Source organism: Chlorocebus sabaeus, unplaced genomic scaffold (assembly GCF_047675955.1).
Source record: "Chlorocebus sabaeus isolate Y175 unplaced genomic scaffold, mChlSab1.0.hap1 unalloc_scaffold_251, whole genome shotgun sequence".
In the NCBI taxonomy this organism is placed as follows: Eukaryota; Metazoa; Chordata; class Mammalia; order Primates; family Cercopithecidae; genus Chlorocebus; species Chlorocebus sabaeus.
Window position 1 is genome coordinate 12,506 of NW_027327539.1, and position 23,877 is coordinate 36,382.

At 46.9% G+C, this 23,877-nt stretch overlaps 1 long non-coding RNA gene across 2 annotated transcripts; it reads left to right on the forward strand.

The window, feature by feature from the left end:
- Positions 1–1,300: 1,300 nt before the first annotated feature.
- On the forward strand, positions 1,301–19,598 carry LOC140711168 (uncharacterized). 2 transcript variants are annotated; one of them, XR_012092310.1, is made up of 3 exons: positions 1,301–6,930; positions 7,019–12,073; positions 12,967–19,598. It is a non-coding gene; the product is annotated as an uncharacterized lncRNA (long non-coding RNA). The 2 variants fall into 2 exon arrangements; XR_012092309.1 differs by having other exon boundaries at positions 7,019–11,693; positions 11,984–19,598.
- Positions 19,599–23,877: the final 4,279 nt, after the last annotated feature.

Below are 23,877 nucleotides of genomic sequence, written 5' to 3' on the forward strand. Positions count from 1 at the left end.
GAGTCAGCTGACAGAGTGGAGTCCAGAACAGATCCAAAGACGCAAAAGCAGTTCAGTGGAATTTGAGTCTTTTCAACAAATGGTGCTGGAATTATGGGACAGCCGTATGCAAAAGAGTGAAAACAGGGAGAAATTCCTGTATGAAAATTAAGGTGGACCATAGCCCTGAATGTAAAATACCAAACTACAAAAGAAAGGGAAATTGTGGAGACCGAGGGTGAGAGCTCTTAGCCACACCGTGATCCATAATCAAGGAAGAAAACAAGTAGGTAAGACTCATCAAAATTAAACTTCTAATATAAAAGACACCCCTAGGGAATTGAAGAGACACATTTTTGATAGACGGGGAGAAGATTTCTGTGAACCATGCAGCCGGCAAAGGACTCATATCCAGAATGCACAGGACTCCCACGGCTCATGACAGAGAACAAACCACCTGACTTAAAAGCGGAAGAGACATGAACAGATGCTTCGCTGAGAAGGACGGGAGGATGGCCCGAAAGCATCTGAAATGACTTTCAGCGTGACTGGTTGCACCGAGATGTGCACTGAAGCCGCAGTGAATTTGTTCACACCCCTGTGGAGCGCCTGACTAAGGTCTTCCGACAGCCCCAGGTGCTGGTGAGGACAGGCAGTCAGGACTCCTGTGCGATGCTGGGGTTCAGCACGGTTCAGACAGCTTGGCGGTTTCTTACAAAACTGAACTCACACAAACGTGGGGCCCGGTGACCCCAATCCTGGGTATTTACCCTAGAGAAACAGAAGCTGATGTTTAAGAAAAACTGTGCCCAGATGTTAATAGGGCTGTCTATAGTTGCCCAAAACAGGTTACAATGTGCCACAGCCATACGTGGAATAATATATACCCAGCAGCCCCGAGGCCTGGCTGTTGATCACAGGACACCCTGGGTGCACCTCCAAGCACGATGCCCAGGAAATCGTGATTTTGCGAGTGTTTTGCGACAACACTTGCAAAAGACAGACCCGGGGGATGGGAGAACACAGAGAGGGTGGTTGCTGGGAATGGGAGGGTATGATTATGAGGCCCCGTGAGTGGGTTTGGGGCTGTTGGACTGTTTTGCTTGTGTGATGATTATGGGAATACTTGTGCCGAAATTCACAGAACTGAACACTGTCCACTTTACAGTAATTTTTAAAAGGTGGTAATATGCTTATTTTCGGTACTGTTTTTAATGGAAGATGGAGTTTGCAGATGATTTGTCAGGGCAAGCCTGTCTCAAGAGTTTGTAGACGATTCGTTAGGGGCCTGTCTCAGGGCCGTTGGGTTGGGTTGGGTTGGGTTGGGTTGGGTTGGGTTGGGTTGGAAAAGCCTTCCCTGTTGCGGGCAGTAGTATGGGGCATGGAAAGGATATTGCCAAGGAAACACGTAGAATCCTTTGAGGAAACGTGTATTTCTAACTTGCTATAAGATAGAATTGGAAATTGTAATGGTTTTGTTTTCTAGAGTCTTGGTGGAATAGGGAAGACAGTGTAATAAAAGCTAATTTTGAAATGAAGAATTTTAAAGATTTTCAATAGCAATAGCTCTAGGAAGTCACCCTGGAAATGTTTTTAAAGATGTTCAATAGCAATAGCTCTAGGAAGAGTCACCGTGGAGTTGCTTCTTGAGTATTGGTTTCCTAGCTGTATCTTCCGACTTTCATTTTTAAGTTTTGCTGTGAGTTGAGGATGTGTGGGAATAGTCATCCCCAGGTGTTGGGTAGAAGTGGCCCTGCAGGGGGTGTGCATGTGCCCCGAGGCCTGAGGCACTGTTTCAACCTAGCTTGCAACATGGGTACTCTTGTCAGTGGCTGGAGTAAGAGTACCAGCCTGGCAGGCTGGGGAAGCCCCGGGGTGGTCTGGGCACTGTCCTCCCTGCCTGCAGGATGGCAGCTGGAGGAGCTTGAAGGCTACCTGCCTCGTGGCTGTCAGCGCAGCAGCCCCTCCTGGCCCTGGAGCAATCTTTGGGTCCATAAGTCTCTGCGCCGGGACTTGCCTCCTGGGACCTCTGCCACTGTCCTGAGGGCCCTGGTGCCACTTTCCCGGTGGGACCCAAGCCTCAGGCAACTGCAACCCCAGATTCAGTTGCTTTCCCTGCCGTCTCATTGCAGCACGAGTGCTCACCTCACTCAATGTAGAGCCTCAGGTTCCTTCAAGATCCCCAGAGATGGAATCTCCCAATTTAACAAGATAGTTGGTGACAAGATTTGAGCGACACTGATTTAACTCAGCTTCCAGAGTTTAAGTTCCCAAGACACAGTCCTGCTCCTTCCCTGGCCTCATCCTGTGTGGCTGGTGTGGATGCGGGGTTTCCAGAGGGTGCGGCTGAGGCAGGTCAGCAGCAGGGGGACGGCTCATTATTGATCGCTCAATGCCTTGAGGATAACTAGAATTAATGACCTTTATAGGGCTGTAGTTTTGGAGTATATATATGTGCGTGTGTGTGTGTGTGTGTGTGTATATGTGTATATATGTGTGTGTGTTTATATATATATTTAAACGAGGTGGACACGGTTATCACTGCATTTTTCTGACATGAAACTTGGAGAGCAGAGGGTTTAGGAAACTCCTGAAGCCACACTGTCAGCGGGACCCGGGCGGTCTGGCCTTAGAACTCACGCTGGTCGCCCCTCCCTGCCACATTGTGGGGTTTTTCCTGCTTCTGGGCAGCATTTGATAGCTTGTGAAACAAGACCAAGACTTACTATGAGTGGATATGCCATTATCTGAGATCCAGAACGTTTCCTGGACATGGCGTTGCCGATGTCACGTAAGGGAAGGTAAAAACATTTTCATTGTGGTCGCTGGGGCTCCTGAAATGGTATTTTTCCCAGTGAAAGTTTACTCATAAAAATCTTTTAACTCAATACTATGTGAACAGGAAGAAATGTGTTGGGCTCTAGTTAAATGTCTCAGAGCCACAGAAGTAAATGAGGGCACCTTCCGAGCACAGCCTCCCGGAGGAGGCCAAGGACGTTTGTCTGGAGGGTTTGCCATGAAGCAGGACTTGGGCAGGGCTGGTCTGCCTAGGGAGGCCTGTGCCATGATGTAGGTTAGTTGAAGTAGTTGAGGGGTGGTGGCGTGAGGTCGGTGGTCCCCGAGGAAGCCCCTAGCAAGGCTGGTTTCCGTGGGATGGAAAACTGCCTTTCAGTGGCTTTAATCCTGGCTTCACGGGTCTGATATACAATCCTGCACTTGGATACTTGGATCCCAGCCAGGTCAGATGGCCCTGAAAGGACATTCGGACTGTGACGGCTGCACCCATTCTCAGCATCTGTAGGGTCTCCTATGTATGTGTGTGTTTCCATTTTCTTTCAGCACAATTTCTGCCAGTGAAGTCGTGAGAAGTAGAAGGAAAGGTGGAATGAAGATGTGATTGAGGAAAGTGTGGTGTGGTCTTCGACCTTATTTTGCTTTGGTTGGTGCTCAAGAACTCCACCTGACCTCAGAACTGAGCGTTTCTGCCAGGAAGTCCTGCCTTTTATCCTGCCTCGAGGCCTGTTGAGACACTCCAAGAAGCTTCATTAACAAATTGCCTTTTCCTTTTACAGCAGTTGGATATATTTGCAGTAAAACAAAGGAATAACCCCCCAATATGGTGATGAAATGCGTTTAAGTATAGATAACATTCAGTCTTGAAGGGCCTGGGATTTTAATCATCTTTGGGTCATGTAACAAGTGGTGTCGGTGATTAAAATCTCCTGACAGCTTTGTTCTGCCACGTTCCTCAGTTTTGAATGATGATCTTCCTGGTTGTACCTTGGAGGGGCGTTTGTGTCAGTAGAGAGCAGAGTGGTGGTTCCCAGAGGCTGGGAAAGGACAGAGGTGAGGCCCCTGAAGGACACTGGTCTTCCTGGTTTAGGGATTTGGGGCTCAGTCACCTTCCTGGGTCCGTGTAAATTATACCCAGGATCATTTTCACTCGCCCCACTTTAGTTGAGCATTGGAGCTTCAGGATATGTGTGCCCACGTCACCTGGGCCATGATCCTGGAGTTGGGTGAGACTGATTCCCAGGTTTATAGAATTACTCTGGGATTATTGAAAACAGAAGCACTTGAGGCATTCATAATGCTATTTCCTGAACATAATTTATGTTCAGTTCTTCAGAAACATTTATCTGAGGAAGCATCTATAACTTTTATTTTCTGCCACTCAGTGCTAGAAAGAATTGTGCAACACTCAAGTGAGTGGCATTATTCCTCTCCCTCCACCATGCAAGCAAGATTAAAGGTACCTCTGGCTCCCCTTAATCTTCTCATCTGCGGGGCGCCTGGCGTGGCAGTGTGCTGCCTTCCGTCTTCCTTTTGGGGAGAATTAGTTGTGTTTGTGTGTACTGCTCAGCTCAGCGCAGTTGTGTGGGTGAGGAGCTTGGATGCTAGGTGACCCTCCCAGGCCTGCCTCCCACCTCCCTAGGCCTTGTTCTAAACTGACAGATAAACAATGTGTTTTTTAAGAGGACAGCAGCAGGGCAGGAGAGAGTTTGTTCAGACTTTCTCCTTGCACTGACCTTTGAGCCTTCATCCAGCTTGGGCACTTCTACAGAGCTGCGTTTGTGTGTTGCAAACCATTCCCTCCCAGTAACCGTGCTTTCAGAGGTTTGGAAATGTGACTTAACTCATCTTCAATTTAAAGCATACTATTAAATTTTAGTGTTGAAACTGATGTATTTTATGGCCTTTATTTGATTTCTCTTGATTTTTTTTTTTTCCCCATATGAGACATGGCATCTTAAGGGAGACAGCCTGGTGTTGGCCGCCTTTCCTAAGGATGGAAGTGAATTCTGAAAGCCCTTTATGTAGGCAGCGAAATAATCAGGGAACCGTTATTATAGCTATGCCTGTCCATGTAAAGCGAGCACGACTCATAAGCAGAAAAAAGTGCAGCCCGGGGGCAAGGTGAGCCCTAATGCTGCCTGTGCCTCGCCTCCCTGCCATGAGGAACGGAAGTGCAAGCGCAGGTGGTTGAGTTAGCCTCCAAGCCCAGCCTGCGCCCCCCTCACATCCCTCTGCATCTGCAGGGGCACAGGCCGTGCTGCCACCCCTCGCTCAGTGCCAGGGCTGATGCGTCAGGAACGGGGAGTACTGTCCACCCCTTGCTCAGTGCCAGGGATGATCTGTCAGGATCCCTCGTGCTCATCTGGTCCTCATGTCTTCATCACCAGCCTCCTGCTGGTAATGGGCTTGTTATTACCTTGGTATGGGTAATAACATACCCATACCAACGTATGTAATAACAGACCCATACCAACGTATGTAATAACATACCCATACCAAGCTGTTGTGGGGCGGTGCTCAGTCCTCCGAGGGAATCGGCCCTTAGCCGATTCATATTCAACAGGATCGGGAAATGGGTTCTTGTTCCCTGTCCTGGATCCCAGGAAGCCCTTGCCCTGGACCCTGTCATGCCCGGGGTCTTCCTGAGAAACGCTGGTGCCACTGGAGCACAGCCCGACCCCCTCCAGTTTCTCCGCTTTGTAACTGCACTTGTGTTTAGCAGGTCTTCCAGGACTTAGACGCTGCTTGGTGTGAGCCAGGTTTTGTGTGGAAAGGGGACAGATCCGAGCCGGCAACCAACCAGCCCAGAACCATCTTTTACGCTTCCAGATTCTGTGTCCAAAAACTCACCCGTGGACATTGAGGGTGATGCATTTCTGCTCCAAGACATCTGTGGACTCAGCTGGAGGGATGGAAAGGATGTGGAGCCTCTTCACTCCTGGCCTGGGCTTGGACCTGCTGTGCAGCCTCTCAGTGGCATCAGGGCCCCCTTGTGTCACAGTGGCCTCGGGTTGGTGGCACTGCCCCAGGAAGTCCCAGGCTTCATGATGTCCAGGCTCCCCTGGCATGGTGGCCTCAGGTCGGTGGCACTGCTCTGACGGACGTCCCAGGCTTCATGATAGTAGGGCCTGCTTGTGCCATGGCAGCCTCTGGATGGTGGCACTGCCCCAGGGTGTCCCAGGCCCCAAGGCCAGTGTTCCGTCCAGCGAAGGGAAGTTGTACTGTAAGGTCTAGTCTCGGAAGATGCGTGGGGTCCTATCCTTCAGAGCGGTCCTGCACTCACCACAAATCAAGCCAGGGGAGGCCCTGCCAGAATTTGCAGCTGTGTTTCAGGTTGTTCCACAAGGCCTCTTTTATTTTGGGCTAGTCAGGTATATAATTCTTATTCTCTGGTTTTTTTGAGACAGGCAAAAAAAAAAACCTTTTTGTTGCCCAGGCAGTGGTGTGAGCATAGCTTACTACAGCCTCAACCTCCCAGGCTCAAGTGATCCTCCTGCCTCAGTCTCCTGAGTAGCCAGGACCCACAGGCACATGTTCCACATGTCCCACATGTCCTCATGCCTGACTTATTTTTGTATTTTTTGTAGAGATGGAGTTTTACAATGTTGCACAGGTTGGACTCAAACTCCTGGACTTAAGCAGTCCAGCTGCCTCAGCCTCCCAAAGTACTGAGATCACAGGCATGAGCCACCGTGCCTGGCCAAGTGTGTTTCTAATTTCAAAATTAAGAGGACCTAGAGTCAGTTAATTACGTCTCTACTGGAACATGTTGCTTATAGTACATTAGGAAAAATCATCCAGAACTTGGAAAAGGAGCTGGACAGACACAGCCTTTCGAGGTTGTCTGATGAACCCCTGGGGTCTTTAACCATCTGGAGGGATGTACCATGTCAGACTCACTGCTGTCAACCAGCTGAAGCCCAGGTTTCATGAGGTTATGTGTCAACTTGTAGTCCTTTCTCTGGCAGAGATGCGAGTGACTTCTGCTCAGTGAGAGGCTCATCTCAGGGACTTCATGGCCTGAGGGACGGCAGCCTGTTTGAGCTGATCGAGCAATCTCGCGCTACCCTTCTTTTCTGAAACGCCTATGAGTTTCACACTTTAAAGACGAGTTCTCACACCGTCTTTAAAGCGGCTTCATGCCCGCGCTCCTTGGTAACGATTGAATGCTTTTTATGACCCCTTGTCCCCTTTCTTTGGGGTGTTCCAGTCTCAGTTCTCATGATGTGTTCTGCTTCTGCAGGAATTTCTGAAGCTGCTGAGTGTAGAAAGCACTGAGGAGGCTGTGCTCCCACCCCTGTGAGTCTTCCAGGCATGATCCTCTCCCCTCGGCGAGGCGGCGTCCATGGCACACCGAGGAGGCTGTGCTCCTGTCCCCCGTGAGCTTTCCAGGTGTCCTTGTCTCCCCTCCAGGGGGACAGGAGGAACCTTTCAAACCCTTCTTAAACTTGATTTCATGTCTTTGTTTTAACAGATTTCTTTGCATCTTCTCCCTTATCCAGAAGTGAGGGTGAACGCTGAGTTATTCACGGGAGTCAAGAAACCACACGCAGCCCAAAGTGACGTTTGTTTCCCTGAAATGATTTGTGTGTGTTCACCTTAAAATGCAACTCAGTAAAACAGGTGTGTTTTGAGGAATGACTTTAAATTACTCAGGTAAAAATGTGACAGTTAAATTTCATCATCTGTGCGGGTGTCCACAACCCCCTTCTGTGATTGCTTGTGAGTTTGTGACTTGTGGTTATTTTTGAAGAAAGAAAATCTGTTGCTGAGGACTTCGAAGGGTGTGCTGGGATTGTGTAGGGTGGACATCGGGGGCTTCAGTGTGTGGCTTCCTTGAAGAGGTTCAAATTCAGGCTGAGCGTCCCTACTCCAAAATGCTCCGAAACCTGAAACATTCCGAGCTTCCTTGTGACGCTCGAAGGAGATGCTCTTCAGAGCACTTTGGATTTCAGGCTGGGGATGCTCAACTGGAAAGTGAAATATTGCAAGACCCTTCTGGCCCCAGGAGCTTGGATGAGGACATGTGGTCTGTGCCGGGCATCCGTGGCGTGCGAGGCAGCCTGGGCTCGCTGCACTGGTTTTTGTAGGAGCCACAGAAGGGAAGGAGGGTCAAAGTGGCCACGCCTGGCTCCTCAGAAGGCTTGACCAGAAGGAGGTGGGCGCAGAGGGCAGCAGCGGAGTCCCCAGCGTCCGGGGCTCCTGTCCCTGGTGGAGTTGAGAGCCTCCTCTAGTTGTGGCCTCTGCCCTGTCAGCAGCCACTGAGGCCTGAAGGGAGAGGGGGCTGAGGAGAGGAGGAAGGATAGGCCTACTTTTGGAGAGGGCCAGCATCAGCCTGTGCTAGCCTCGTGTGTTACTCCTGCATCCAGGGTGCATGGCCGTGCCTCATGGTGTAGCGGTTCCCGGGATGCACAGCGCTTTTGTCTGCAGTAACGGCTTTTTCTCCGACCCTTGGAGGCAAGTTACCTTTTTCCCCAGTGAAAAGAGGTAGAAAATCTTATAGAAATGCATTTGCTCTAATGTCTATTTTCCGATAAGACATGGTCGCTTAGGCTAAATCTTTGGGAGGTCAAGGCAGGAGGATCACTTGAGGCCAAGGGGTTCAAGACCAGCCTGGACAACATAGCAAGACCCCATCTGTATTACAGAAAAGTTAGCTGAGTGTAGTGGTGCGTGCCTGTGGACCCTGCTACTCTGGAGGCTGAGGTGGGAAGATCACTTAAGGCTACAGTGAACTGCGATTGCTCCACTGTACTCCAATCTTGGCAACAGAGCCAAGACCCAGTCTCAGAAAGAAAAGTAAAAAAAAAAAAAAAATCCAGAAATGTCATTTTCTTTTTAAATCATCCCAAAAGAAAAATCAGTTTTTTTCTAAGAATGTAAAGGGAAACTGATACGATTCTTTCCTTGCATTATTTCTCCTTTTCAAATATTTACAGTAGTCCATCCACATCGTCTCTCATCTCATTACAAAGCAGCAGGTGTCTTTGAGGTTAGTGGTGTTTCTCTGTGTCGCACCTTGGAGAACAGCCAGCATGAAACCTCTTACCACGATCGTGCACACCGTTTGTAGTCCCAATTAAAATCCTCTCCAGAGACGCCTGTGCTGCTTATTATAGCAGAACTTTGGTTGTGCTGAAATGTACATTCAGCTAATGGTTTTAAGTTCATATCTGAGATGATGCTGTATAATTCCTGAAGCGTATGGGATCAGTAATGATTGAAGATAATTCTGGCTGATGTCATTTAGAGGATATTTTTCACTTCAAGTTAAAGCTTCCTTCGCCATAGTCATTTTGGGATTCATTTAACTATGTGCTTTATTTCATAGTTCAAATTTTCATTAGTCATTTCATAACATAGGATTTTGAAAGCAGATTTGGCAAAATGTTTCTAACAAAATGTTTGCTTATGACGTCCCAAGGAACAACACTCAGAATTGCTGGTAACTGTGGTACATTTTAAGACTGATGATAGAAGTCACTTGAACGGTAAGGGCTGCTTTGCGAGGCAGATGGGGTTTGAACCCTGACCCTCCTGATACACCAGTCCTGACCCTGGCCGCCTCTCCTCTCCACTGGGAGATGAGAAGGGTGCTAGCATCCTCCTCACAAGCTGTCCTGAGAGCCCTGGACTAAGGACTGGTGTTCCTCTTGCAGGTGGCGCAGATCTGGGGGCTTGACGATATACACACTGCAGGCTGCCAGTGTCGGGGTAATCCAGTGTTATTCATAAAGGTGGGATTTGCTTTGCTCCCCTGCAGAGCAGGTGCGGTGCTGCTGTTGTAGCAGGTGTGGATCCTCTTGGGTGGTCCTCAGGTGCAGAAAGAGTCACCGATTCGGATTCCCAGTGTTAGATGTGAGGGGACCATGGACCTCATGTGTTCAGAGGGGAGGAGTAAAAAGTTTTGCTTGTAATTCCAGGACTGTCTATTCCAGGAATGCCAAACCACTGGCTTTCACCTGACGCTGTCGTAGGTGACACGGTATGGAAATGAGGACTCATGTTGCCCATACCTGAGCCCAGTACCCATCTCCCTCCAGGGCCGTGGCCGAGCCCTCCTCATTTCTTTGGGTTGCCAGCCTGGGGATCTGTAAGCCCAGTGACGTCTCCGGTCTCGGCCTCCCTTCCCGTGGGGACAGGAGGTGGCTTCAGGAGACTGGTGATGAATGCCTGAATGAAGCCGACTTGTGACTGCAGTTCTGTCTAAGGGCCTCCCCAGGTGTTAGATGTCAGTAAATGACACCTGTGTGTGGATCTCATGTGATGAGAGAAACAGTGGGGGAAACCAAAGCTTGTGGAGTCTGCAGGTTCTCGACTTGGGGGTGTGTGCACCTGTGTACTTGGTGAGGGGTGTGATGTCTGGAATGAGTGTGCAGGTGTGTCACGTTTGTGCGTGTGTGGTGAGTGTATTTAGCAGGTGTGGCTGCAGTGAGCATGTTCATGTGTGTTGTATGTATTTGAGGGTGTGTGTGGAGTGTGTACACGCATCATATTTGGTGAGTGTATTTGAGGGTGTGTATGGAGTGCATACATGCGTTTGCGTGTATAGTATTGGGTGAAGGGGTGGCCTGTGTGGAGTAAGCATGCACACGTGGGGTTTCTACGTGGTCCTCCCCTGAGCCTGCTCCTGGGCCCTGCTGTCCTGGCAGCTTTACAGTTTGGTGCGTCTTTGATTCCGGAAGATTCTGGAAACAAATTCTGAAGCTGTGATCATAAACTTGCAGCCCTGGAGGACGCTGGCTCGTGGAGCCGGCACGAGAGTCTCTGTGCTGGCCTCTCCCTGGGCTGGGCTCCTCCGTCCACAGCAGAGCGTGTCCGATGATTGAGCTGTGCGGGTCTGTGGCTCCCCAGCCTCGAGTCAGCCCTCGGTTCTGGTCCCGCCTCTGTTTTTCTTGCTGAGGGGCTCCGGGAAGTGGTGCCTGGGATGACGTTTTCACCCTGGGGTTGCTTCGCCTGCTGCCCAGGTGCTGGCTGCCTGAGCCCTGCTGCCGTCCTGGGTGGACGGGGCTGTCGCGGGGGCATCCCTGAGCACCTGCGGGAAGGCAGGTTTAGGAAGTGCCAGAGGTGAGTGGCTTCCTCCCACACGTGATTTTCTGGAAAGTTCTGGGCCTCATATTTTTCCCTAAGGGAAGTTAGAAACTGAGTTTCTCTTTAGGGGAATGTCTTTGCAGCGTCTGTTGTTAGAATGTTCTCCAGGTGTGGAATACTCGGGGCCATGTGTGTTTGGGAACATCCGTGTCCTGAGCGAATTCAGTAGGGAATGGAGAGAGGCCTCCTGTCAGCTTGGCCTCTGTTTCCAGCTTGTTGAGGGTTGACGGCTGCTGGTATCCCAGCGAGAGTTAAACACTGGGTTGTGTGGGATGGGAACGTTTGCTGTGACAAGGTCAGTGGGAAAGCATCTAAACAAACGTTGCTGTTCTCCGGGCTCCTCGGGGTCGAGCTTGTTTTGTGGGGTTGAGGGAAAGCTACCCTTGTTCCTGTTCCTCACCATTTGAAAGGTGTCCAGGACACGTTCTTCTGGAGAGGGGATGCACGTGAGTGGGGGTCAGGTCGTAAGCTCCGAGGTTATTTGGGACCTGTCAACTGATTTCCTGAACACACAGGTGTTTGGTAAAGGTGTTCCTGATTAGCTAAAACATGTCAACAGGACGTGATAGCTGGTGGTTGTTTAAAGACTATCACAATTTTCCTGTTACTCTTTAAATGCCTGTTGAATAAGGGAAGATTCGCATATTTTTCTTTTCCTGTCTGCATACTTGATATTTTGTTTTTTGTTTTTTATGTGGGTGTGCAGCTAACAGGAATTAGAAGCAGCCTCAGCCCTGGGGAGACTTCAGGACCGCCTCAGTCAGTGCTGAAGGGAGGCAGGGATTTGGGGGCTACCTCCTCCACAGGACGGACACCAAGGGCCAGAGGTCAGCAATCTCAGTGAGGTCACACAGACGGGCACACCCAGCACCCTGGCCCATGTGCCTCTCCTTCACCTTTGTCTCTGCTCAAAGCTGCTCTCCTGGGTCATCACGGGTGATCTTTAGGCACATGCTTGGTTCTTTCAGAAGTGGTGTCTGGCTCTGGTCAGTGTGGGCCCTCAGGACTTCCATGTTTTTGGCTCCCATCAATATTGGGCAGTGGTGTATGTTTGTTTTGGAGTGGTAGATCGGGTGGATTTTGGCTTTGCCAACTCATTTAATGCCTGTTCTCCTAGGCGCGGGGACCCTTTCGTAAGCCGCATATTCTCCTGGGTTCTGGGACCCTATCATAAGCCGCGTATTCTCCTAGGCGCTGGGACCCTCTGGTAAGCCGCATGTTCTCCTAGGTTCTGGGACTCTATCATAAGCTGTGTGTGCTCCTAGGCGCTGGAACCCTATCGTAAACTGCATGTGAGGGATCTCGGAGGTGCTCCTTATGATGATCCAATGCCTGACCTGAGGTGGAACAGTTGCAATTCAAAACCACCCCCCAGAAAAATGGTCTCCCATGAAACCCATCCCTGGTGCCAAAAAGGCTAGGCAACAGCTGGCCTACCAGGTGCTAAGATGTCAGTAGATTTTTGGACTTGGGCCTCAGTTGAAGAGGATTAGATTTTGAAAGGTGGGGATTCAAGGCTTCTAAAGGGCACGTTTTCATCTCCAGTGGGGCCTGGGCAGAACTGGGTAGAACTGACCCAGAAGCTGACAACTAGTCAGGCTGGCTCACTGCCTGTGTCCTGTGTGTGCAGCCTTGCTGTTTATTCAATTGTCTGGTGTTGTGGATTCCATCCACAGTTTCAGAGTAGTGGAACCCATTACTTCAAGGCTGACCTTATTTAACTTTATCAAAAAGACATGAAAATCATTTATTAAAAATCTTCCAGATACCTGTATCCTTTCTTTTCCCAGAGGCTTTTAAGTATTGCAACTTAAAAATCTTCAAAAATAACTTTAAAGGAAAACCTCTAAGTACATTTTTGATGAGCACCCTTGACAGCTTTAATATGTGAAGTAAATTCCCTTGACTTTTGTATTCCTAGAAACTCGTTCATGTTTGCAGAAGACTTCGTATTTTCTCAACAGTGGCCACTGTTCAGTGACCATCATACCTGCCGTGTCTCATTTAGAAAGTTAGATGTGGATGTATTAACTTTTCAGACGCATAAACACATGGGCTGTTTGTTTTTGGTTTTGATTTTTTTGGGTTTTTTCCCCCCAGCTGAATTCAAGAAAGGGAAACAAGGAGACCGAGTAAGTACCCGAAAGCGTCTAAGTGGCTGGGTGGGGGATCCTACTATGGTGTTGGATTGTGTTCTGCCAGACATCGCTCCTTGAAAAGCTGACCCTGAAAGGGCTGGCATTGCCCTCACCCTGGGACATTCATCTGTCTCACCAGAAAATGAAGAATCTGCCAGAGCACTGTGAGTCAAATTCAGTCAGAACTCGATTAACTAAGAGGCTTTGTCTCAAAGGCCAAAACATGAGGACACATTTTTAATTTTTAAGGAGTGCTTTATCGTGAGTCAGTCCTGATGTGTACTGCATTAGGAAACCTTTGAACTTCCACGGTCAGGCCGAGAACTCTGAGGGAAAGTGGTTGTGCCCTTCCCACTGATTTTTGTCACTAGCTTTATTCATTTCCTTAAAACCCTTTTTGTATGAGTTCTATTATAGTTTGAAAAAAATTCACTTAGGTAGAACTGGAAGAGTTTCCGAAGTATTAATACTCATGACCCGTTCTGGGTCTCGGTATATGTGTACTCTATAAATGTACATGTGTGTATGTGGTGTATGCATACTACGTGTATTTCCACTGTGCATGTATTTACAACGTATAGGTATGTACACTATATTTGTGTCGTACACACGTGAATGCTGTAGGCATGCATGTACATGTGTATATGTGTGTATCAATGGTCACTATGGTTATATGCACACTACTTGTACACCTATCTGTTCTGCATGTGTACCTACATGCATGTATTTAATGCCATATACATACCTTTGTACGTACACCATGTGGGTATGTGCACATTATTTCTGCAGATGTATATATACATATGTGCACACAAGCATGCATGTACACTATGCACCCTGAATAAACTTCTGGATATGTACACACTAATACATACACATGCTGCATATGTATGTACAGTGTTGCATATATGTATACGCTTTATACGTTAGTGTACTGATGTACGTTGTATACATGTGCATATGTGTACACTGCGCATGTGTATGCATGCTGTAGCGCACCTACGTACATTGGATAAGAGTGTATGCTATACGCATGTGTATACATATAGCAAATAGCATACCTGTGTACATACGGATGTGCATGTGTATGCCATATGCATGTACATACAGGTTATAGTATACCTGTGTACACTGTATGCATATAGATGGGTGTACGTACTATGCATGCACATATGTGTTAGCTTACCTATGTACATTTGCTATATGGATGTGTGTATGCTCTATGCTTTTACACACGTAGTGAACTTGTTTGTACACTGTATTTGGATGTGTGTACACTTTATGCATGTATACCACATGGATGTGGATGTGTGTGCACTCTGTACGCATGTAGTGCACTTATGTACACCCTACGTATTTGGATGTGTGTACGCTCTACGCAGGTACATATGTTACAGTGTACCATAAATTTACACTATGTGGATGTAAATATGTGTGTGCTCTATGGCACCAGGAATAGGGCTCCCGCAGGGATCCAAGAACACACCATCTCGCTGGCACCGGAGAGTGTAGGATGAAAACAGTTGTTTGTTGCAACCTAGTTGAAATTTGGCAGGTTACTATATCCTTTGCAACGATTTAGGAACAGTCACTTGATGGATGTGTGTGTTCCTGAAATCACAAACAACTCTGTGAGGTGTGTCTCATCCCAAGACGAGAAAGGGAACCGAAACAACAATGACTCGGTCACTTAAGTGAGGTAGAACTAACATAGCAGCTGTCTAGCTTTCTGTATTATAACTTTGTCAGCAGCTCAATGAGAAATCGGCACTCATCAGGAAATGTGTCCACTTTCTACTGTTCTTTATTCGTGGCGTATTTCCTGCCTCGTGTTATTCCTCACGATGTAGCGAAATCCCTCCTAGAGTTGTGAATATAAACAGTTCGTGACAAATGTAGTATCTTCTTTGTTAACATTGGAAACGATATGTAAGTTCATCTTCAGATACTGTTTGGAAGGATGAGAAAGAAGATATTTAGGACAAAAGAATAGAGAGCTTTCAAGTAAACAGGGAAAATAAGGACTTTGTGCAAAATATTTCCAAATTTGGAATTTGAGAACACTAAATCTCACATCTAAGATCATAGGTAGTTTTTTGGGGGGGTTTTAAAATTAGTACTTGGTTTTCCATGCCTTTGGGAATTTCAGTCCTGATGGAAGATTGCAAGAATAATCTGATTTTTCAGAACAGAAGGACAGTCTGTCTCAAAGGTAAATTCCAGGTTCTACCATAGAGAAATAGAAATTGCTGTCAACTTTCTGTAAGGTTCTTCAGTTCTTTCCTCTTCTGTGGTTAAAAAACCATCTCTGGGTTTACTCTCAGCCAAGTTCCTCTTATTAGGCTGCCTTACATTTTGCACAGCTGTTGAGAGTCTTCATCATTCGTAGTTAACTCGTCAAAAGCAAAACTTTGTACTAGTTAGATCTGAGCACCTTGAAGGCAGGGCTTTGTTTTATATTTTTAATAAGCAGCAGGGTGATGGCAGGACTGAGGCCCTTCATCCCATCATGCGTTCCTCAGAGCTTTCAGAGTTCTCACTGCGTGCTGAGTGTGGTGTTGGCTGTGTAGCGTTTAAATAGGAATATGAGGCTCTGCGACTTGGGACGCTCTTACCACCTTCATAGAGAGCTTGGTGACAGCTTAGCATGACAGCTTGCACACCTGTTGTGTATACTTTATTACGGCCCCACAGAAAGGGTATTGATTTAAACGTGACTAATTTCTCGTGTTTCTTTTTGCCTTTATTCCTAGTTACAGTCCCGATACTTTTTCTTCCTTTAAAATCTTGCTAATCGCTGGTGAATTAGTGATAAGCTATATTTATGTATTCTCTAAATCTAGCGATTTAATTGGAGGTCATTATTCTTGTACCATGTGTCAGTGCTATGTCAGGATGGTTCAGTTTTACGTTGTCAAAGGATTAACTAGAGCAGGATGCAGTCTTACTGGAACTTGCTCATTTATGAAATATAGGCACTTTATTTTTTGTTATACTCGAGGTATGCTCAAATGTAAACATTTTGAGCCATGTTAGAAGGATATACAAGATTGTAATGAAGAAATCAACAACTTGATCAAGTACCAGCTAATGAACTTTGTTTGAAGTTTATGGAACATGGACCTTGGCAATCAGTTTTCATCTTGACCTTTTATTTTTTTACGAGAATCTTGGTCTGTCACCCAGGCTGGAAGGGTGGAGCACAGTAGTACGATGTCCGTTCACTGCAACCTCTACTTCCCAGGTTCAGGTGATTCTTATGCCTCAGCCTCCCTGGTAGCTGGGGTTACAGGGTGTGTGCCACCATGTCCGGATAATTTATGTTTAGTAGAGATGGGGTTTTGCCATGTTGGCCAAGCTGGTCTGCAACTCCTGACCTCAAGTGATCCACCCACCTCAGCTTCCCAAAGTGCTGGGATTACAGGTCTGAACCACCATCCCTGGCCTGATCTTCTGTTCTAATATAGGTTATTCAGTCTCAATGATAGCGCCTGGTTGTATTAATTTGTTGTAGAAAGCACAATTGCAATGAATCTGGTTGTGTATGTACGTGCTGACTTAGCGTTCATGGCTGCACTGTGAGGTGGGCATTGTTCCTGAAGGAAGGCTGGATGGGCAAGTCGGGGCTTAGATACGGGACTTGTGGGCAGTCACTGTTGTCCCATGACTGAGATCAGGCCTGTCTGTCGCCTGTACCCTGAACTCTTAACACACGAACGAGCAAGTGTCGAGTCGGTGCTCGAGTGTGATGTGGCCTGTGGTGTGTGCCTCTCAGCCTTGCTTTGGCTCGGGGTAACAGGGCAACAGCTCCGTCCCTCGTGCGGCTGCCTGGAAGTCCCAGCAGAACCCACTGATACGGTTTTTAAATGCCAGACATTGAACATTCTCCTTGGTACCAGCACATCTGGAATCGGACAGTGCAGTTAGATTCTCGGCCAACAAACCTGTACAGGAGTGTGTGAACTCTGCATTTGCTTCTCCCGGACAAAGGTGAATTCCTGGTCACTAGTGGATGACAACAGGTGTGGCCTCAGGAGCAGCACGGAGACGGGCACCCGGGTGCAGGAAGAGCATCTGCAAGAGGGGTCGGGGAACGTGACAGACGCACGTGCGAGTTTAGCTGCTACAGTATGGGGTATGGGGTGGGTGAGACCAGATTTTCTTATTGTTGCCCCTTTCTGAAAAGGACCCTGAATTGACTTCTCCGTGGCTCCTCGTGCCTCCTTGTCAGGTTGGAGGAGACTGCTCCCCTGGCTCAGGCCCTGCTTGCGGCAACACGGAAGCTGCTGTTGCTTGCCCTGCCCTCCCTGTGACGTCCTCTGTGCTGTTGTCCGGGAACAGTTCTGTTGAGCAAGCTTGGACTCTGCTCCCTTCTGCTCTTGGATTTCATGTCTGGAAGGCTTGTGTTCTTTCCTGATTTTTGATGATGCTGAGCTATGATTTTGCAAGGATCACACGTGCCCATACAGGGAGAAGCTCCTTTGCAACTTTGACATCTTGTCGCTCTCAAGCAGAGCTTGCTATGGAAGTTGACTCCTGTGTTTTTGTTTTGGCAGAAACTGAATTTCAGTCCTAGGACAGCTTCAGCACACTTGATCCTAGCTCTTCTCTCTCACTGCTCCCCTCGTGTGTGGCAGAAATCATATGCCCTGAAGTTTACCAGTCCCTTCATTTGAAAATCAGTTAATGTATGCGATCCTCATGAGAATTTTACTTTTTATAAAAGCAATCGCAAAGACTGGGTTTTGTGAAACCAGTGTTTTATGTGTATATTACTTGCACTCAAAATAAGCTTTGTCTTCTAAATATTTCATGTTTCAGATTAGCACTGGAATCATGCCCTGGAGTAGTTTTGCTTTTCCACTTTTATTTTTGGCTAAGGTAAACTTGAGAACATTGTGATATTAGGTGTAGTGAGCCCTTTTAGCTGCTTCTATGTCTGTTTTCCTTTAAGCCAGAACCAGCAGACGGATACCAGTTTGTGAGCACCTGGCATCTCCCGGGCCTTTCCTGGGTCTTCCCTCCGCTGTCTCGTGGACAGAACAGTCACTCGTGGAAGGTGAACCTGAGAATCTGTGCGTGGAATTAAGTAAATGTCATAGCTCTCTTCTGTGATGAACTGAATCACATTAAGCCCAGTAAATTGTAACAGCAGGTTTTGCACATACAAAGCATTGAACACCAGGACAGGTAACCAGGCTGCGACACTTCTGGTCCTGCACAAGACCTCCGGTATCACAGCGCATTTAACAAATTGGTAGCATTGAGTGTTTGAAAACGTTGTGTATGTGCCATGTCCGTGATTTTTGAGGGCCTGGAAAAACACCTCTGTGGTTATAGCAATCTTGATCAATGGGAGCTTAAGGTTAGTACTGGGGCAGACTGTGTTTTAAAGAATCAAGGTCTCTCGAGTATGTTTTGGTTTTCCCATGAAGAAGAAAGATGTTAGCTGTTCTTTCCTGGACTGTGACTATCAGAGTGCCCCACCTCGGTCACTCACATGTTTACTTCATTTCCGTTTAACCAGGCTGGGCTTGGGCCAGAGTTCTTCGGTTGTCAAATGTCATATGAGGCTGAGGAACTGTTTTCTGCTTCATCGTTGTCATGTGGAAATACTGTTTTCCAAAGCATACTCTACTTTCTCATTTGTGTTTATATAAAATAATGGAATGGTTATGTTAACTGTGCAGTTTCCTATGCTTGGTTATTTAATTGCAGAAAGATAACGGTTTTATTTTGCTAAAATCTGTGCTAGGAATTGTGCAAAATCTTTGTGAAATGCCCATTTTACTGGCTGAAATTATAGATCTTTTTATAGAAAAGAAAAAGCCTATTGCTACAAGGAGCATTGTCTTTATCGATGCAAAAAACTTTAGGCTTATTGGCCGTGTAGTCAGTAAAATGCATCAGAATGTGGCGAAAATTGAGAAAAGCATTGAAGTTTTAAAATCTGCTATGCAGTTTTCTTCAACTCCCTTGCAAGATACTTAATTTGAATAGAAGACAGAATAAAGTGTTCCCATTGAGGAAAGGGGCAGGAGGACTGTTGATTTTGTTACTCCTTGAACGGCTCTGAGATTGCTCATCGCGAGTTAGACATTTGCAGAAATGATTCAGCAGAGCTGCAGTCATCTTGCAGATCAAATGAAGTTTTTCTGAAAGCTTGTTACAGGCTTAAATTTCTGACCCTTTCCATCCACTGATCTTGTATGATTGGTTTCTTTTTGCACCCATTTGGGTCTGTGAAGCGTCTTCCCACCGTGGTAGAACTTTAGCTCTGATTTCATGCGTGAGTCGGTATCCTCCTCATCTGTGAGGAGAAAGCGCTGCAGATCCTGCGCAGTTTCCGTCCCCTTCCTGCACGCGGATAGATTGGGAGGTATTTGTGGTGTGTGAACTTGCTACCCCCAGAGGCTCCTTGTTCACTCCTCTGGACCGTACTCCTCCCTACTCCGATAGACTGCACTCCTCCCTCCTGGTTCATTCCCTGGACCACATTCCTCCTTCCTGGCTCACCCCCTGCACCACACACCTCCCTCCTGGTTCACTCCCTGGACCACACTCCTCCCTCCTGGTTCACTCCCTGGACCACACTCCTCCCTCCTGGTTCACTCCCTGGACCACACACCTCCCTCCTGGTTCACTCCCTGGACCACACACCTCCCTCCTGGTTCACTCCCTGGACCACACACCTCCCTCCTGGTTCACTCCCTGGACCACACTCCTCTCTCCTGGTTCACTCCCTGGACCACACACCTCCCTCCTGGTTCACTCCCTGGACCACACACCTCCCTCCTGGTTCACTCCCTGGACCACACTCCTCTCTCCTGGTTCAGTCCCTGGGCCGAACTCCTGCCTCTTGTTTCACTCGCTGGGCCAAACTCCACCTTCCACCCTCATGGTTCACTCTCCTGTGTCCCCACTCCTCCCTCCTGGTACACTGCTCTGGGTCCCCACACCTCCCTCCTGGTTCACTGCCCTGGGCCCCTACGCCTCCCTCCTTGTTCACTCCCTTGGACCCCCACTCTCCACTCTCCCTCCTTGTTCACCCCCCTGGACCCCCACTCCTCCCTCACATTTCCATCCCCAGGGCCCCCACTCCTCCGTACTCCCCTGGGCCGCATTCCTCCCTCCTGGTTCACACCCCTGGGTCCCCACTCCTCCTTCTTGGGGGTTTGATAGTTTCTGCTGTGCTTGTGCCAGCACGATAAGGCTGAGTGGCAGCTCTAGGGCTGTGGCTGCTCACGCCACTGTGGCATTAGTGCAGAGAACTGCGGGGATGCAGCTGCCCTTGCTGTGATGCTTCGAGTGTCATAGTCGGTGTCGGAAGCTGGGTGAGATGTGGATGTCCCAGGAAGGGACAGGAGCCTCCCCTCAGCCTCTGTCAAACACTTCTCAGCCATGCGTGGTGGCTCATGCCTGTAATCCCAGCGCTTTGGAAGGCCGGGGCGGGCGGATCACATGAGGTCAGGAGTTGGAGACCAGCTTGACCAATGTGGTAATTTTTGACACATTAAGGATTAAGGAAAATGACTCACACTCATTTGCCTTGCTTCTTTTTTTTTTTTTTAATTTATTTATTATTATTATACTTTAAGTTGTAGGGTACATGTGCATAACGTGCAGGTTTGTTACATATGTATACTTGTGCCATGTTGGTGTGCTGCACCCATCAACTCGTCATTTACATCAGGTATAACTCCCAATGCAATCCCTCCCCTCTCCCCTCTCCCCACTCCCCCCTCCCCATGATAGGCCCCGGTGTGTGATGTTCCCCTTCCCGAGTCCAAGTGATCTCATTGTTCAGTTCCCACCTATGAGAGAACATGCGGTGTTTGGTTTTCTGTTCTTGTGATAGTTTGCTAAGAATGATGGTTTCCAGCTGCATCCATGTCCCTACAAAGGACACGAACTCATCCTTTTTTATGGCTGTATAGTATTCCATTGTATATATGTGCCACATTTTCTTAATCCAATCTGTCACTGATGGACATTTGGGTTGATTCCAAGTCTTTGCTATTGTGAATAGTGCTGCGATAAACATACGTGTGCGTGTGTCTTTATAGCAGCATAACTTATAATCCTTTGGGTATATACCCAGTAATGGGATGGCTGGGTCATATGGTACATCTAGTTCTAGATCCTTGAGGAATCGCCATACTGTTTTCCATAATGGTTGAACTAGTTTACAATCCCACCAACAGTGTAAAAGTGTTCCTATTTCTCCACATCCTCTCCAGCACCTGTTGTTTCCTGACTTTTTAATGATCGCCATTCTAACTGGTGTGAGATGGTATCTCATTGTGGTTTTGATTTGCATTTCTCTGATGGCCAGTGATGATGAGCATTTTTTCATGTGTCTGTTGGCTGCATGAATGTCTTCTTTTGAGAAATGTCTGTTCATATCCTTTGCCCACTTTTTGATGGGGTTGTTTGTTTTTTCCTTGTAAATTTGTTTGAGTTCTTTGTAGGTTCTGGATACTAGCCCTTTGTCAGATGAGTAGATTGCAAAAATTTTCTCCCATTCTGTAGGTTGCCTGTTCACTCTGATGGTAGTTTCTTTTGCTGTGCAGAAGCTCTTTAGTTTAATGAGATCCCATTTGTCAATTTTGGCTTTTGCTGCTGTTGCTTTTGGTGTTTTAGACATGAAGTCTTTGCCCATGCCTATGTCCTGAATGGTACTACCTAGGTTTTCCTCTAGGATTTTTATGGTATTAGGTCTAACATTTAAGTCTCTAATCCATCTTGAATTAATGTTCGTATAAGGAGTAAGGAAAGGATCCAGTTTCAGCTTTCTACTTATGGCTAGCCAATTTTCCCAGCACCATTTATTAAATAGGGAATCCTTTCCCCATTTCTTGTTTCTCTCAGGTTTGTCAAAGATCAGATGGCTGTAGATGTGTGGTATTATTTCTGAGGACTCTGTTCTGTTCCATTGGTCTATATCTCTGTTTTGGTACCAGTACCATGCTGTTTTGGTTATTGTAGCCTTGTAGTACAGTTTGAAGTCAGGTAGCGTGATGCCTCCAGCTTTGTTCTTTTGACTTAGGATTGTCTTGGAGATGCGGGCTCTTTTTTGGTTCCATATGAACTTTAAAGCAGTTTTTTCCAATTCTGTGAAGAAGCTCATTGGTAGCTTGATGGGGATGGCATTGAATCTATAAATTACCTTGGGCAGTATGGCCATTTTCACGATATTGATTCTTCCTATCCATGAGCATGGTATGTTCTTCCATTTGTTTGTGTCCTCTTTTATTTCACTGAGCAGTGGTTTGTAGTTCTCCTTGAAGAGGTCCTTTACATCCCTTGTAAGTTGGATTCCTAGGTATTTTATTCTCTTTGAAGCAATTGTGAATGGAAGTTCATTCCTGATTTGGCTCTCTGTTTGTCTGTTACTGGTGTATAAGAATGCTTGTGATTTTTGCACATTAATTTTGTATGCTGAGACTTTGCTGAAGTTGCTGATCAGCTTAAGGAGATTTTGGGCTGAGACAATGGGGTTTTCTAAATATACAATCATGTCATCTGCAAACAGGGACAATTTGACTTCTTCTTTTCCTAACTGAATACCCTTGATTTCTTTCTCTTGCCTGATTGCCCTAGCCAGAACTTCCAACACTATGTTGAATAGGAGTGGTGAGAGAGGGCATCCCTGTCTTGTGCCAGTTTTCAAAGGGAATTTTTCCAGTTTTTGCCCATTCAGTATGATATTGGCTGTGGGTTTGTCATAAATAGCTCTTATGATTTTGAGGTACGTTCCATCAATACCGAATTTATTGAGCGTTTTTAGCATGAAGGGCTGTTGAATTTTGTCAAAAGCCTTTTCTGCATCTATTGAGATAATGATGTGGTTCTTGTCTTTGGTTCTGTTTATATGCTGGATTATGTTTATTGATTTGCGTATGTTGAACCAGCCTTGCATCCCAGGGATGAAGCCCACTTGATCATGGTGGATAAGCTTTTTGATGTGTTGCTGAATTCGGTTTGCCAGTATTTTATTGAGGATTTTTGCATCGATGTTCATCAGGGATATTGGTCTAAAATTCTCTTTTTTTGTTGTGTCTCTGCCAGGCTTTGGTATCAGGATGATGTTGCTTCTTAATTGATGATTGGTGTAGCCCAGTAGTGTGAACTTGTTAAGCAACCATTCTTACTGAAAGACTAATCTTTAAAAGTCTCCTCCTCTGGACACGTCTTTGGCTGCTGTAATCAAATGCAATGTAATCAGCACTGGTTAATGGCTTTCCTTACTTGGCTAACAAATGCTCTTCAGAAACTTTGGTTTCTTGTTATTTTCATTTATAATTATGTTTTAAGCCTTCAAATTTTTCTAGCTTTCCTGTGAGTTGGGAATAACTGTGATGGGTGCTTAGTTTGGGATGTTGACATACACTCTATGCCCAGCTACTATGCCACTGTGTGAACACTGATTTGTCACTTTCTCATGAAGACTGATTTCACCTAGTTTGGTAAATTCTATTAATTTTAAGGAAGGGGGTGGAATGCAACTGCTGTTAGGAGGCTTTTTTAAGGGTTGAAGAAATGTTGCCATGATTATTACCATTACAGAAGGAACATAAAAACACGTGCTGCCTTCAGTCATGATGAATATGTAAGTGCGCATCTGTGACTGCAGAAAACGGCAGCCCCAAATCTTAAAATCGTGTGGATGCACCAAGCCCATCTGCAGGGCACTGTGGAGCAGCCTGCATTAGCCAAAGTTGGCCCACAAGCCCTGAGGGATGGTGTCTGAGTTATGATAAGGCTCTGATTTGGGATTAAACAGGCCTCCAAATACTGTGATATTCTAAACAAAGACATGATACTGCCCAGGGAGCCCAGTGGGCACCTGTAGGCAGTGTAGGTGAGAAAA